This window comes from Phascolarctos cinereus, unplaced genomic scaffold (genome assembly GCF_003287225.1).
Source record: "Phascolarctos cinereus isolate Bilbo 61053 unplaced genomic scaffold, phaCin_HiC Scaffold_7;HRSCAF=346, whole genome shotgun sequence".
Classification (NCBI taxonomy): Eukaryota; Metazoa; Chordata; class Mammalia; order Diprotodontia; family Phascolarctidae; genus Phascolarctos; species Phascolarctos cinereus.
In genome coordinates, this window is record NW_027556180.1 from 60,469,422 (window position 1) to 60,487,349 (window position 17,928).

Here is a 17,928-nt window from a genome sequence, read left to right on the forward strand (position 1 = left end):
GCAATGGGCATCACTTGAACTTTACTCTCATCAGCATTGGCCCAAAGAGGGAATAATATACACAATCAGTTGAATATAGAAATGCTATCTTACCTGACAGGGAAGTAGGAGGAGAGGAGATTAAGTAAAGGTTGAGGGGGGTGGGGAAGGGGGACTGACAGAAAGGAGGGCAGATGAGGACAGGCAGTAAACAGAAGCAAAACACCAGTGAGGAGGGAAAGAATGAAAGGAGAGAGAAGACACAGGAAAGATAGGATAGAGAGAAATACACAGTTACTAATCACAACTGCAAATGTGAATGGGATAAACTCTCCCATAAAATAGAAGCAAATAGCAGAGTGGATCAAAAACCAGAATCCTACAATATGTTTTCTACAAGAAATACACTTGATGCAAAGAGACACACACAGAATAAAGGTAAAGGGCTGACACAGAATATATTCAGCAAGAGTAGCAATCCCGATCTCAGACAAAGCAAAAGCAAAAATAGGCCAAATTAAAAGAGATAAGGAGGAAAACTATATCTTGCTAAAAGGTGCCATAGACAATGAAGTAATATCAATACTAAACATATATGTGTCAAGTAGTGCAGCATCTAAATTCTTAAAGAAGTTAAGTAAGTTACAGGTTCATGACCAAACAAGAGATAGAATGGAGAATAGATAATTTTGATTATATTAAATTAAAAGCATTTTGCACAAGCCAAACCAATGCAACTAAGATTAGAAGGAAAGCAGAAAACTGGGAAACAATTTTTACAGCGAGTGTCTCTGATAATGGCCTCATTTCTCATGTATATAGAGAACTGAATCTATAAGAATACAAGCCATTCTCCAATTGATAAGGGTATGAACAGGCAGTTTTCAGATGAGGAAATCAAAGCTATCTATAGGCATATGAAGAAGTGCTCTAAATCATTTTTGATTAGAGAAATGCAAAGTAAAACAACTCTGAGGTACTATCTTACACTCCACAGATTGGCTAATATGACAAAAAGGAAAATGATAAATGTTGGAGAGGATGTGGGAAAATTGGGACACTCATGCATTATTGGTGGAGTTGTGAACTGATTCAGCAGTTCCAGAGAACAATTTGGGACTATGCCCAAAGAGAACCAAACTGTGCATTCTCTTGATCCCACAATACCACTACTAAGTCTGTATCCCAAAGAGATCATAGAAAAGGCAAAAGGACCTGTGCGTACAAAAGTATTTACAGCAGCCCTTCCATAGGGGCAGAATATTGGAAATTGAGAGGATACCCGCCACCTGGGGAATGTCTGAACAAGCTGTAGTATGTGAATATAACGGAATATTATTGTGCAATAAGAAATGATGAGCAGGATGACTTCAGAAAAACCTCGAAAGACTTGTATGAACTGATGCAAAGTGAAATGAGCAGTACCAGGAAAGCACTGTACAGAGAACCAGCAACACTGTGTGATGATCAACTATGAATGACTGAGCTCTTCTCAGCAATACAGTGATCCAAGACAAGTACAAAGGACTCATGAAGGAAAGCGCTAACCATATCCAGTTAAAGAACTGATGAACTCTCAATGCAGATACAATCATTTTTTTTCATTTAATCTTTTTTTCTTTTAATTTATTTCTTCTTTCTCAACTGTGACTAATATGGAAATATGTTCTACATGACAGCACATGTATAACCTATATCAAGTTGCCTACCATTTTAGAAAGGAGGGGAGAGGAGGGAGGGAGAAAAAAATGGAATTCAACATCTTGCAAAAATGAATGCTAAAAATTGTCTTGGCATGTAATTGGAGAATAAAACATAAAAAAACCTACTAGCAAGTATAGGAATAAATGGAGCCTACCTTAAAATGATAAGTAACATTTACCTAAAACTGTCAGCAAGCATTATCTGTCCCAATATAATCAGGGGTGCAGCAAGGATGCCCATGATCACCTCTAATATTTAATATTGTACTAGAATTGTTAGCTATAGCAGTAAGAGTAGAAAAAGAAATTAAAGGAATTAGAATAGGCAGTGAGGAAACAAAACAATCACTCTTTGCAGATAATATATTATACTTAGAATATCCTAGAAAATCAACTTAAAACCTACTTAAAATTACTAACCATTTTAGCAAAGTTGCAGCACACAAAATAAATCCACATAAATTGTTAGTATTTCCATATATCATGAACAAAGTCCAGTAGCAAGAGACAGAGGAATTCCATTTAAAATAACTGTAGACAATATAAAATACTTGAGAGTCTACCTGCCAGGACAAACCCAGGAACTATTATGAGCACTATATAAAACACTTTTCATACAAATAAAGTGAGATCTAAACAATTGGAAAAATATTTATGGCTCATGGGTAGGCTGAGCCAATACAACAAAAATGACAATTCTACCTAAATTAATCTATTTATTCAGTGTTATACCAATCAAACTACCAAAAATTATTTTATAGAGCTAGAAAAAATAACAAAATTCATCTGGAAGAACAAAAGCTCAAGGATATCAAAGGCATCAGTAAAAAAAAAATGTGAAAGAAGATGGTTTAGCCATACCAGATCTCAAACTGTATAATAAGGCAGTAATTATCAAAATAATCTAGTACTGGCTAAGAAATTAAGTGGTGGATCAGTGGAATAGATTAAGTACAAATTACATCACAGTAAGTGACCACAGTAATCAAGTATATACTATATGTGCCCAAGGTACTGATTAAGTGACTTTCCCAGGTCCCATGGCTAGTATGTGCCAGGAGAAGGTCTTCAACCCAGGTTTTCCTGGTTTTGAAGTAGGCCCTTTATCCAGTATTCAGTGCTGCCTCTTAGCTCAGTGTTACTATCGCCTTTTTACTGTTTGGTCATTTTAGTCATTTCTGCCCTTTGTGATCCATTTTAGATTTTTCTTGGCAAAGATCCTAGAGTGCTTTGTCATTTCCTTCTCCAGCTCATTTTACAGATGAGGAAACTGAGGGTTAAGTGACTTTCCTAGGGTCACACAGCTGTTAAGTGTCTGAAGTCAGATCTGAACTCAGGAAGAGGAGTCTTCTTGATTCCAAGCCCAGCACTTTACCAACTGTACCTCCTAGTTGACCACCACCACCACTATCACCTTTTTACAGATGAAGACACTGAGGCTTAGGGGGTCATGCAACCAAATGAGTAGTTGGACCAGGATGAAAATTCCTAAAGTTGGCTATTAGAAGATTAGTAGTGACCTTGAAGGAGTTTCCATAGACAACAGGGGCAGAAGCCATTGGTACCTTAAAGAATCAACCACTAATACATTCTTCAACTACTGCTTATGGAGTTCCAGAAAACCAGTTTCATTTTCAAGCACAATAGGCACCTTTCATGGTAGTAAAGGCCTTCTGGGGGGGGGGGTGCAGTACTTCTTTGGAGGTCTTCTAGCAAAGGCTTGTTGCCCACTGACTGGATATGTCACAGAAGGATTTTTTTTTCTTATGAATTGGAGATGATGTCCACCGAAGACCTAGTTAGCTCTGAAATTCTATAACCCTATAATTAATGTTCCCTTTTTATAAAGTGAAGGGTAAATTCTTCATGAATTTCAAGAATTTGACCCTTTTGGTCAAATATTCAAATGAATAATTTGACCATTTTCCCCCAAGAAGCCAGTAGAAATATTTGTCTATCAGGCTTGATACTATGTATAATGGACATACGTTGGTAGTCAGTCAAATATATAACAATTCAATCATTTTTTTCTACCCATGCACCAGCTTTATTTTTTATCTTTAACAAATTACAAATCTTTATGGGGAAGGAAGTTAGAAAGGACAGGACAAGACAGGACAGGAAGGGTGGGAGACAAAGACAGGGAAGAAGATGGAAAGGGAGAGGGGAGAGAGGTTGGGGGGAAGAAGGAAGGGAGAGGAGAGAAAAAAATGAAAATGGAAAGGAGAGGAGAAAAGAGGAAGGGAAGGGAAGGGAAGGGAAGGGAAGGGAAGGGAAGGGAAGGGAAGGGAAGGGAAGGGAAGGGAAGGGAAGGGAAGGGAAGGGAAGGGAAGGGAAGGGAAGGGAAGGGAAGGGAAGGGAAGGGAAGGGAAGGAGAAGGCAAATTATTTGCATACATGGGCTTAAAAGAATAGGAAACACAATATCTTAGAGGGTTATTCCCAGTCATTAGCAAGAACCAGCTTTTGCCACCAAGGAAACTGTGTGTGATATGGAGAGCTGATGGTTCCTTTCTCAGTTGCTTTCTCTCCCCTCCCTACCAGCAGGAGCTGGGACTGCTCAAATTTTGGAAAAACAAAACGTGCCTCTCAGATCAGCCAAGATTTCCATATCCCATCTGGTATTCCTTAAAGAGAATGACAACATAGTACTTTGAAACAGAATAATGCTCGTGGTAGATAAAAATGAGGCTATCTGTGGAATTGGTGAGGTGATGCATGAAACTCAAATTTTTCATGTGATCTGCCTTCTTCCTTGTCTTTCTATTTGATATTAGGGAGTTATTGGTGATATAGTTGCTTGCTTGAGAGATAATTAAGATTTTTGCTATTGAAGAATCTGAAAATAATGAGAGAAATGATAAATTTGCTCAAAAAGAAAAAAAGCCCAAGCATAGAATTGCAAGGCTTACTCATTTGGATCTTACCAACTTTGTATAACATCCCATAGAAAGGGGTGAAGTGTGCCAGGCTACCATTCTGGGCACACAGATACCCAATATGTTCATGTGGATAGATTGCTATTTTGGAAATGAAATATCCCATAATAGACAGATACTCAAACTCTATGCCTACTTTCCCACTAATCTACCTGCTTTGATAGCAGGTGCCAGACATATGGTTGAATCTTCTCTATAATGTTTGAGCTAGGTTGGCACATGCTTATATTTGCCCTGTTTTTTTTTTCTTTTTATAAAGACTTTTTTAAAAGAATAATTAGAAATGTGAACAGGTATTTATTTGTATCAATACAATGTAGGTTAAAAAGTCATCAGAAATTGCTGTGCTACATATTCAAAAGATTGAAGAACTCTGATCAACATAAGCCTGACCAATCATCATTCTAGAGGCCCGATGATGAAGTTTGCTACCCACCTCCTCACAGAAAGATGATAGATTCAAGATGCAGAACGAGACACATTTTTGGACATGACCAATGGAGGGCTTGTTTTATTTGGCTATGCATATTGGTTGCAATGGTTACGTTTTTCTTTTCAATTTGGGAGGTGGAATGGAGAGAAAATAAATGATTGTCAAGTGAAAAAAAAAAGTCAGGTGCTACTTGTCTGTCAGTAAAACATCTGTCATTTGTACCAAAAAGAAGAAAGAAAATTATTTGCCTGCCATCAACTTCTTAGGCTTCCTTATGATTTGTGGGGTGGTAAAGCTTTCAAGGTGAAAGGACCCTCAGAGATTATCTAGTCCAACCTCCTTTTGTAGATTAGGAAACTGAGACTGAGAAGGACAAGGTAAAACCAAAAGTCTCATGGTTATGTGACTCATCCCAGATGTCTTGGGCCTTGCTTCTTTCTTTTCACCTAGATTATTGCAACAATAACTTATTATAGCTTACTTTCTAACAGCAGTTGGGACACATTGACCCTAGGATCCTTATCTCCAAGTCATCCTGTGCCCTGCTACCAAATACATCTCCCCGATATTCTTCTCTCATTATTTCATTCCTCTGTTCAAAAATGGCTCCCTATTTCTCATCCCATCAAGTTTAAACTTATCTAGCTCTCAAGGGCCTCTGTGGTATGTCTTCATTGTGCTTGGCCAGTTGTGTAAGCAATATTTCCAAAGACTCATTCTCCTCTCTAATCAAGTGGATATGACAAATATAGGCCAAACTAGTCACCTTATTGTTCCCTGAACATTTTCAATCCCTATCCTTCTTGACCTCTGGAGAGCATTTGACACTGTTGATCACCTTTTCTTGCTGGTTACTTTCTTCTTTTTTTGGGGGGGGGACTATTGATATCTTCTGGTTCTCCTCCTATTTAATCCAACCACTACTACTTATCACTTCTTTACTGGTTCTCCATCCACTGACCATGGGTGATCTCAAAGGATCTGGGACTCTCCTTTTTTCATTCTATGCTCTCACTTATCAATCTCATCACCTCTTTTGGGTTCAATCATCATCTCCATTCATATCTCTTCTTGATCTAAATATCTGTCCCCAGTCTCTCTTGAAATATAATCACACATCTCCAATGGGCCCTTGGACATGTCAAATGGCTATCTCAGCTCTGAGTGATCATTTTCTCTTTTCATCTTCAGTAGGATCTTCTGAAGTCATAATGCTACAGAGTGAAGCTAATTAATTCTGGACTCAGAAGACATGGATCTGACTCCTGCCTCTGTCATTTGTGTGACTTTGTATCTGTCACCCCACTTCTCTGGAATTTATTTTCCTCATTTGTAAGATTAATAGTTTGCTATGGCTTTTTGCAATCTTCCCAAAGCTAAATTTATAATACTATACCTCTATTACACAACTGAACAATCACAAAATATCTCTATAAAGACACCCAGAAACTATTATCAGAGTTCATTTAGCATTTATTGGGGGCTATCACATATTATAGGGCAGGTAGGTGGCACAGTGGATAGAGTGCCAGCCCTGAAGTCAGGAAGACTCATCTTCCTAAGTTCAAATCCAGCCTCAGATAATTATTAGCTATGTGACCCTGGGCAAGTCACTTAACCCTGTTGGCCTCAGTTTCTTCATCTATGAAATAAGCTGGAGAAAGAAATGGCAACCACTCCAGTATCTCTGCCAAGAAGACTCTAAACAGGGTTCCAAAGAGTTAGACAGGACTGAACAAGGCCAACAGCCACATGTTATCATTTATTTCTTCAGCTGGATATTCTGGCCTCCCAAACTAAATTGCAATCCTTCAAAGGTAGGGTTCACAAAGTTGCTTTTCGATCTGTGGTTCCTCTTGACATTAAGCAGAACTGATCAAGCATTGGACTGTTCACTCAGGGATGGAGCATGGTGGAGTATAGCAGTTCTCAAATTTTCTGATCTAAGGACCCCTACCCTTTTATACATTTGCAAATCATTGCATACCCCAAATAACTTCTGTTTATGTGGATTATTTCTGTCAATACTTTGAATATTTTAAAATATGTATTAGCTATTAAGTACAACATTTATTATTTATTTTATACATTTGCTTAATGTAGACTTTCATAAATGTATATTAATTTATGTTAAATTACTTATATTTAACAAACATTTATTTGCTTAAATAATAGATAATAAATCTATTATTTGTTAATATAAATAATATATTTTATGAAAAAGAACTACATTTCCCCAAACAAAAAAAATAGTAAGAAGACTGGCATTGTTTTACATATTTTTGCCAATCTCTCTAATGTCAGTTTAATAGAAGACAGCTGGAATCTCCTATTTCTGTATTAAATCTGTTATATGTTGTATTGGTTGAAGCATATGAAAAAAATCTGGCCTCATGTAGATATGTAATTAGAAAAGGGAGGAAGGGGACTATTAGTAGGCAAATAATATCTTAGTATTGTTGTGAAAATAGTTTTGACTTCTCAGATCCCTTAAAAGCATCTTGGAGACATCTCCCCTTCCCATGAGGGGCCCACAGACCACAGTCTGAGAACAGCTGGCATTGTGAAGTGAGAACTAACTAACCTTTCTCAAGTCAGAAAGACATGGGCTTAAGCCCAGCTTTCAATATGCAATAATGTATGACTCTAGATAAGTCACTTAGCCTCTCAATGTCCCAACCAGCTCTCTAAAAGTAAAAGTGACAGATAAATGGATAGATGATCTGCTTCTGCGGAGGGTGTTTCTGTCGAAGGAGCTCTATACACTTGAGAAATTACAGATCCAGACCCCAAATAAATAAATAAATGGGGCTACTTTGTGCAATGAAGTTTATTTGTCGATAAGGGTGATCGCTTGTATACTGGTACAAGCTCTATGATGCAGCTTCCTTTGGTCTAAGCATAGAACTCTCCTACTTTGTCCCAAATATTCCAATTCTATGCCATAATACCCACGGTAGACAATATATGATATGCAGAATAACACCCAAAATAATTGCTGGGAGAATCCTACTCCTCCTCACTGTTGAGAAGCAGGGAAGGGCAAGAAAGGATAGAAGAAAATGAAGAACGGAGAAGGGAAGGCACTCAAAGAAGCAATATTCTTGAGCTACCTAACCTGAAACAGATGTGATAAAATACCTTGGCATGTGTCTATTAAAGGCTCCCCAAATCAGAAAAGGTCAAAGAATTCACTGTATTCAATTCTAGTCTAAGTATAGAGGAATATTGAGCCACATCACATTTAGCAAACTTCTCTCCCTTTGACCCCAAGCTGAAAAACATATGCCCCATTTGCACATTAATCCATTTTATTTTCATTAAATAATTCACTTCCTGAGACCTCTTCCTCAGGGATCTGTACAATGTCTCAGCCTCATCTTCAGTATGTCTTGGGACTGTACTAAGTAAATATCACTTACACCGAATGTGGGAGCAGATTCTGTTGTATTCTGAAACCACTGTATAATCATTAATCCAACCAATGATGACTTAAACAGGCTATATGACTCCCAGGTAATTATCTATAGTTTATTACCCCTGTAAGAGTTAGTTTAGACACTAAAGCTCTGGCTTACCCAGGCTCATCTAATCAGTACGAAATGAAGATTTAGAATGAAGTCTTCCCAATTTCCTCTGCTGTATCTGGATAGCAAGACCATTCTTCTAGTTGAAGGCTGACTGACTTATTAAAAAAAAAAAGCAATTAAAGGAATTAAGAATGTATTCTTCTCTGACAGGCCCACATTCTACTTGGGAGGTGGAGTATGAATGAGTTCACAGAGCAGCTATAAATCTTTTGGGGAAAAAAGAATAGATCTTAAACTATGAACAAAAAAAATCTCTGGGGAAAAAATGTGATGAGCCTCAATTTTTATGTAGCAACAGAGACAAAATGGAGACTTTTTAAGTTGTTTCTCATGTCTGGAATTTTGGTTCTGAAGGTGATAATTACCAAGGTCATCATTCCTTCAAGAAACAAAACCTTGAGATACTTTGAAGGACAAAGATTACAAACCAGTGCTTTATGGATGGTCATTCAATAAGCATTTATTAAGTACTTGCTATGTGCCAGACATACTGGGAAAGGAAATAGCAAACCATTCCAATATTTTTGCCAAGAAAACCCCATAGACAGTATAGTCTATGGGGCCACAGAGAGGCAGACATGACTGAATGACTGACCAACAAATGTGCCAGACACTGTGCTAAGTGCTAGAGATAAAAGTTAGCCCCTGCCCTCAAGGAGCTCACAATCTAATGGAAGAGACAACAAGCAAACAACTTTGTACAAACAAGTTAAATACAGGATAAATAGGAAATAACTTACAGAGGGAAGGCACTAGAATTAAAAGAGTCTGGGGAAGTCTTCCTATAGAAGGCAGAATTTTAGTTGGGATGTGAAAGAAGCCTGGGATGCCAGGAGGCAGAAATATGGAGGAGATCTCTGCAGAGTTCCTTAGAAAGCAAAAAAAGCTAAGCACAAAGCAGAACATCGCCACCACAATGATAACTAACAATAATAACAGCTGGCATTTATATAGTGCTTTACAATTCTAAATCACTGGACACATGTGATGTCATTTGATCCTCTAAAAAGACTCTGTGAGTCAGGCAGGAACATCTCATTATCTCCATTTCTTTCAGATGAGGAAACTGGATCCAGTGAGGTTACAATCTAGTAGATTAATGGAAGGATCTATCTTCTCCATTCTTGTACATTTAACCACTAGCACAATGCCTGACACAGAATGGAAATTAATTATTCAATGAAATGAATTGACTTATTGGACACACCCAAGGTCACAAAGCTGGTAAGTGGCTATGGATATTGAGGAGGAGTAGGAGGAGGGCTGTATCAGAGCCCAACTATCATTGTCTCTAGTGTAGGAATCTTTTCACTTCATTGTATTGTCTTCATTGAACACTCACTATGCTCAAAGCACTGTGCTAGATTCTAGAGATAACAGAATGAAAAAAATTACACAATTCCTGAACTAAGGAATTTTCAATGGAGCAAGATACAATCTTATATTAGTGAAATCTAGGCATATGCACAAAAACACTAACAGGTAAGGTAGAAGGTGATAAGGAGGTCAAATTCAAACAACAGGAGGGTTGATGATCAGAGAGATCAGAGAATCAGAGGAGTAGGGATTTATTAACTTTTAGCATCAAGAATTAGGATTCTGAAATATTGGAGAGAGGGGTGGATCTGCAAATTCATCATTCTGATGCAAATTGTAACAGATCCATGCCTGGTCATCCAGTGTGACCCATGTCCATGTCTTCCTATAAGTCTGACAAAGGAGATTCACCTAGTAGAATGGAGGCAGTCGTTGCCTTTTATTTTTCTGTACCAATGGAACATTCTGGCTGTCCATCTGTCATCCCTTGCTCTCACTTCCTTGCCAACATATCTTTTCTTCCTATTATATAATTCCTTGATGACATTCCTGCTCCCCATTCTTTTTTGAATTTCCTCATTTTTATATATTGCATCCTGGTCACCTCCACCAGGTACTTCCCCTTTGCCCTCCAAATGATATTAGTATTTAATTTTCCAGAGACTGTTGTACTCCATGTTTTACAGTCATGTAACACCAAAGGAATATTGAAATGCAAAAAGCTCCTTTAATGACCTTGAGCTTTCAAATATTCCAAAGATCATCCATCCTACTCTACTCTACCTCTTCAGTTTTTGATTCAACTCATTGTTCCAGACACATATACTGACAGAAAGGCTCTATAGGCAGTTCATCCAAAAGCACATTGTAATCTGGGCAATAGACATACCTCATCCACTTGGTCTTTCTTGAGGGAAATGTCAGCCCAAATTCCTTTGAATGACTCCAAACCTCTTCCATCAGGTTCTATGATGTTCTGTAGTGGGATGCAATCAGCAATGTCTTTTGCAAATAAGTATCTGGAAGACCTCACATTCTATAGGAAATCCCTCTTAAACTATGACTCTACACTGTATATTCTCCATCACAGCAGCAAACACCTTGCAAGAGCACACCTGTTTTATATTTTGAATGATGAGAAGGCTATTGAATATTAATGAAAGGGTTTTTTTGCAAGAGCCTACAAGGCAACATTTTTTGCTTGGCCAACTCAAATGCCTTTTCATAAACAACAAAAAATTAGCACAAGGGAATACTATTTCACTACCTCATTCAATTACATGTGAAATGGCAAAGATGTGATTCATTATTAAATATCACTCATGAAAACCTGTTTGTTCCCTACTAATATCTTCAATGAGAAGGTTCTTAATTTGCATATAGATGAATCTCATTTAAATTTTTGTAGAAAGTAAAATAGGCATATAGATTAGTCAATCAGACAAACATTTATTAAGCACCTACTGTGTACTAGGCACTCACTGTACTACGTGCTGGTGAAACAAAGAGTCAAAAGGCAGTCCCTGCCCTCAAGAGGCTTACAATCTAATAGAGATGTACTTAATTGATGTCCGCTGGGTCACCTTCAGATTTTTTTTTGTAACATCTAAATTTTTTTTCTTTGTCTTTCATATGATATAATTAGAAACATACTTGAATCCCTAAGACGGAAGTAAGGAGGAGGGCCGGGAGGAACAAACATACTATGTACCAGGCACTTTACAAATATTTGAGTCTCAGAGTTTAAGGAACTTAGAAGGCTAAAGCCAATGTAGTGGAAGGAAGACTAGACTTGGAATCAATGTACCTTGGTTATCATTCTGCTTCTTCCACTTAGTATCTTTATGACCTTGGGTAAATCATCTAACTTCTCTTGGCCTTTATTTCCTCAACTATTAAGTGAGGAGAGTTGAGCTAGACGTTGGAGGTTCATTCCATCTTTAAATCTATTATTTATAATTCTGTCATTTGTCCAAAGTAGACTGTAAATAGTGGAGCTAGTATTTGAAACAAGTTTTCCAAATTCCAAGACCAATACTCTCTAGCCAATATATGTTTCTGCTCATAACAGTGTCTTGCAAAAAGACATATATTTTACATATTCAACAAACAAGCTAGATCCAGAGGAACATTTGTCAAAAATATTGCAGAAGGGACTCACTCATCTGAGAGCTCAGATGAGATGGCCTCTGAAACCTCTCTGCACATGAGCATTATGTGCATTCATCAATAATCCCAATAGTCTCAATAATCCTTTTACTCTCTCTGTGACTCTTGGCATTCAAAGAATCTTCCAAAAATGGTTTCAAGATAGGCCTCATAAGCAGGACTTATTGGAATCACCTTCAGATTTAATCAAGGTCTTAAAAAGCCAAAAATAGGGAATTCTGGGAAGATAGTGGAATAGGTCAGAAAATTCCAAGGTGTCCAGATTTCCCCCACAAATGAGATAATAATAGCACCTCAGAGCAAACATAGAGCAGTAAAAACAAATAAGGGTAGGAGCAGAACAGTGGTCCTCCTGGGACAATCAGAGAAGATCTGAAGAAAAATCCCAAGAGGAGGTTTGCTCCCACTGAAGAGTAAACACCTCCAGGCTAAGGACTGCTTAAATAAGCAGCAAGTCTTGGAGTTAGCTGAGTTGGGAGACTGCCTCTTCTCCAGCAACAGGAACTTTTACTCCCAGAACAGTGAGGGGAGTTGGGAGTCTGAGCTCGGGAAGATCAAGGAAACCTCTACTGACAAGAAATTCCAGACCCAGCTAGACACAGTGGAGATTAGAAGGAAACAGCACATGCCTGGTGAGTGCAGAAGCAGTGGGGCGGGGACACTAGTGGCCATGGGCACTTACAGGAGGCTGGAGGTCTTGGTTTGGGTTCCAGGCCAGAGGGGAGAACTGAAGGAGGACCTGAGGCCAGAGGCACCTTCCTCCATACCCCAGGGCTAGAGGTGATTACAAAAATTAATCTACAACAAATAAAAAAAATTAACAGGCAAAGAAGAAAGAATTCAACCATAGAGAATTATTATGGGAATGGAGAAGATGGGTTTGTCTTCAGAGAAGAATACTGAAGCAAAGAAACACCCTTCTACCCCAAAGAATAATATCAAATGGTCGCCTGCCCCAAAAGAATTCATAGAAGAACTTTAAAAAGATTGTAAATGGGGCAGCTAGGTGGTGCAGTGGATAGAGCACCGGGCCCTGGAGTCAGGAGCACCTGAGTTCAAATCCGTGCTCAGACACTTAACACTCATTAGCTGTGTGACTCTGGGCAAGTCACTTAACCCTTATTGCCTCACCTAAAAAAAAAAAGGCTGTAAAAATCAAATGAGAGAGATTGAGGAAAAACTAAAAAAAAATTAGTAAGAACAATTCAAGAAAAACAAGATTATGAAAAGAAAGTCAACTGATTAGAAAAGGAGATACAGAATCCAAATATCAGAATTAGGCAAGAGGAAGCTAGTGAAGTTATAAGAGATCAAGAAACAATAAAACAAAATATGAAGAACAGAAAAAAGAAGATAATGTGAAATACCTCATAAGAAACACAACTGATCTCGGGAACAGATCAAAAAGGGAAAGCATAGGAGTGATTGGACTACCTGAAAGCTATGATTAAAAAAAAAAGAATCTTAATACAATAATATAAGAAATAATTAAAGAAAACTGTCCTGAAGCATTAGAGGGCAAAGTGGAAATAGAAAAAAAAAATCACCTATCACCACCTGAAATAGATCCTATGAGGAAAACCCACAGGAATAGCATAGCCAAATTCCAAAATTTCTAGCTCAAGGACAAAATATTATGAGTAAGAAGAAAAAAAAGATTTGAATATGGCAGTGCCACAATTAGAATTACACAAGACCTAGCGGCAGTGACACTAAAAGACCACAGGTCTTAGACCACTATATATCAAAGAGCAAAAGAACTTCCAGCAGAAAATATCATACCCAGCAAAGTTAAGCATAATACTGAATTTTTAAAATGGACATTTAATGAATTGTCAGACTTTCAGGATTTTATATTTAAAAAAAAAGCTGGACCTAATAGAAGATTTGACATATAAGAGCCGAGGAAAAATAAAGTACATACCAAAGACTGGTTACAAAAGACTCAATAAGGACAGACTGTTTATCTTTTATATATGTAAAATGTATGTCTAATATTATTATTAATTGGATAGCTTATAAGAAAGATTGGAGTAGACCTGAGTATGGTAGGATTTTTGAAAAGTAAAACCATTTAGGAACAGCTAAAAAGAGTAATTATCTTATATAAATAAAGTCAGAGAGAAAGAACTAACACAGAAAAATTAGATGGGGGAGGAGGGCTGGTAGTTCTGCAAACCTGCTTTCATCAGAAATGGGTTCAAGAGGGAAAAATACATATATATCTAGAAGAGTATAAAAGGCTTCTAAATTCAGAATGAAATAAAACACTAAGGCAATAGGGAAGCTGGAGAGAATAAGGGAGGGAGCTTTAGAGGGAAGGTTAAAGGGGATCATAGAAGAGTGTTTAGATTAATGGGAATGAAAGGATATGAGAGGAATAAGGGAGGGTGGGGTAGGTTAAATAATAGGAAAGAAAGGTAGGCAGAAGTAAAGCAGTGGGGTGAGGAGGGATAGGCAATAAGAGATAATGTACAAACATGAAATAATGATCAGGAGTAGACTTTGTTAAAGAAAAGGGAACAGGGATGGTAATCATGATCTCAGACAAGGTTAAGGCTAAAATAGATTTAATAAAAAGAGAAAAATAAGGAAACAACACTGTGTATCAGTCATATTTATCAATGTTGTTTTGGACTATTTAAAACAACCAGGCAGCTATTGCATTGGTCCAGGCAAGAGAAGATGAAAGCCTTAACCAAGGGGGTGGCTGTGGGAGTGGAGAGAAGGGGACAGATGTTGAGAGATGTCATAGAAATTGAAATAGAACTGAAAACTGCAAGGATGCCCATCAATTGAGGAATGACAATACAAGTTGTCGTACATGAATGTGATGAAATACTACTGTGCTATAAGAAATGATGATCTCAATGATCCTAGGAAAACATGGAAAGACTTGCATGAAATAATGAACAAAATGAGCAGAACCAAGAGAAAATTGTATATAGTAGCAGCAATATTGTTTTACAATGAATATAAGGAATGAGTTATTTTGACTATTACAAATACCTAAACTATAAAGGACATGTGAAGAAAGATGTTATCTGCATCCAGAGAAAGAACTGATAAATAATGTATAGAATAATATATTCATACATACATACATATATACATATATCTGTGTGTGTCTAATGGTAGCCATCACCAGGGCAAGGTAGAAGAAAAAAGGAGAAAAAAAAGGAAATTCACATGATAATTTTGTTGTATATTTGGAAGGAATAGCAAATTGGGCATAGCAGATTTGCAGTTTCTTATACAATCATCTTTTTATTGTACTATGTTATGGAAATCCTTGTTTTATTCCATGAATATGTATTAATGTAATAAGAGTAAAAGGGAAAAATAGAAACTAAAAAATCTGGCAACCCGTTAGATATGTGGACTAAGTTTGAGTGAGGAGCTGAACAGAACACTGAGCTTGTGAACTAGGGTGACTGGAAGGATTGTAATGTCCTTGACAGAAATGAGGAAGTTTAGGAGGAAGGTGGATCTGGGGACAAAGAACGCATTCCTTAGACATGTTGAGTTTGAGATGCCCATGGGACATCTAGTTTAAAATGAGGACTAGGCAGATAGTGATGCTGGATTAGAACTCAGGAGAGATTTGCTCTCTGGTATGAAATGTCCTGGTAGAGAAAGTAAAGATAAGATTTGGTCTTTCTGTAGCAAAGCTATCTGTAGGGCTAGAGGCGAGTGGGCAGGGCAGCAGACAAGAGTGCTAGGCATGGAGTCAGGAAGACTTGAATTCAAATGTGGTCTAGATACTTAGCTGTGTAACCTTGGGCAAGTCAGTTAATCTCTATCTGCCTCAGTTTCCTCAATTATCTAATGGGGATCATACTAACAAGTATTTCATAGGGTTGTTGTGAGGTTAAAATGCAAAAAAAAAAGTTTGTAAAAATGCTTAGTACAGGAGCCAGCACACAGTAGGTACTTTATAAATATTTGACTGACTGACTTAAGCACTTAGCACAGTGCCTGGATCATAGAAGGTGCTTTATGAATGTTTCATTCTCTTATTCCCTATCTTTAAATACAAGTAGAAAAGATTACTATCCCTGTGGCATTTAAATGTATGTGTGTGTGTGTGTGTTGTTGTTGTTGTTGTTGTTGTTGTTGAGTCATTTTCAACTATGCCCAACTCTCCATGACCCCATATGGGATTTTCTTGGTGAAGGTACTGGAGTAGTTTGTCATTTCCTTCTCAGCTCATTTTACTGATGAGGCTAGCAGAGTTAAGCGACTTTCCCAGGGTCATGCAGTTAGTAAGTGTCTGAAGCCAGATTTGAACTCAGATCTTCCTGACTTTAAGACTAGCACTCTATGGCTGAAAAGTTTTATGGCTCAAAATGAGTATCTCTTCAGCCTGCCATCTGCTAGAAATGTACGGTTGAGACACTGTCTTCTCCCAGAATCCACTTTTTAAAAGGAAATATCCTTGGCAGAGATAGCACATTATTGACATTAATACCTTATTTTTAATGGCTCATAGGATTGTAGAATTAGCATTATGTCTCCTCATTTTACATATAAAGAAACTGACTTGCTCAAAGTCACATAGGTTGTATGTTCCAGAGGGAAGGTTTAATACCAGATCTTCTGATACCAAATATAGTGCTTTTCTCGCTGATTTATCAGAGGTTAATCAGTCACTTTCTGGGCCCTAGGATAGTGAAACAGAGGGTAGATAAGTTCTAATGGAAAAGAAGGGAAAGTTCCGGAGCATGGAACAGTGCCCGGGGTAGCGGCAAAGGCACTGAAGTCAGGAACCAAAAAAACAGCATGAGGTTATTAGGAGATTTGCTCTAGGAATAGGGTCACAAAGTTAGCAACAAGCAAGGAATGGTATAGCTCATTTAGGAGAGAGCCTAGACACCACATATGAATATTCCATATCCCATAGAAAAGTAGCAAGTTTTTTTTAAAGCTAACTTTACACTGCCTTCAATGCCATTGTGCTATGGTCAGACAAATCTATCCTTCATGTGAGTGACAGTATAGTTTGTGAAAGACTGGAGAAGTGTAAACTTTCAATGACTCCACTGCAGGGGGCTGGATTTTTCCTCGTTTTACCTAGAGTTACATGTGGCTTTGGCCACTTTATCTTATGGGAAGTCCAGTCAGAACTTAAGTAGTATGATTATTATGTTTCACTGGGGATCTTGTACATGGCACATGATCGGATCCCATACTGATTGGGAACTCAAGCACAGAGAACATATATGGAGTGATTCAGAGCAGTTGCCCTACAGGTTCAGTGTTAGGAACCATGCACTTGCTATTTCATGACTGAGCTCAATCCCCAAACACTGGTTAAGATTGTCCATTGGTTGATGTGACTTGTTGAAAATTTTGCCTGGCATCATCCAAGGGATCTCTTTCCCTGTGATGACCACTGTCTCTAATAAAATACGTTGAATTTGTGAGATCTATGCTTCAGATCTTATCTGCAGCCCTGGGAATGATGTGGCCAAAATTCAAGAGACCTGCCACTAGATGGTAGTCTTTTCATCAGGTTTCACCTAGCAGAATTCTGGGTTTCTTCAGAATCCAGTATGGGAGGTAGTCTTCCCTGCAGTGCTCTTCCTCAAGCTAAAAGTAACTAAACCTAGTCTTGCTGATGGGTCTTCTATGATAAAATAAGTTTTTCTCTCTTTCTTTTTCTTCCTTCCTTCCTTCTTTCTTTTTCTTCCTTCCTTCCTTCCTTCCTCCCTCCCTCCCTTCCTTCCTTCTTTCTTTTTTCTTTCCTTTTCCTCCTTTTCCTCCTTCCTTCCGCCCTTCTTTCCTCCCTTCCTTCCT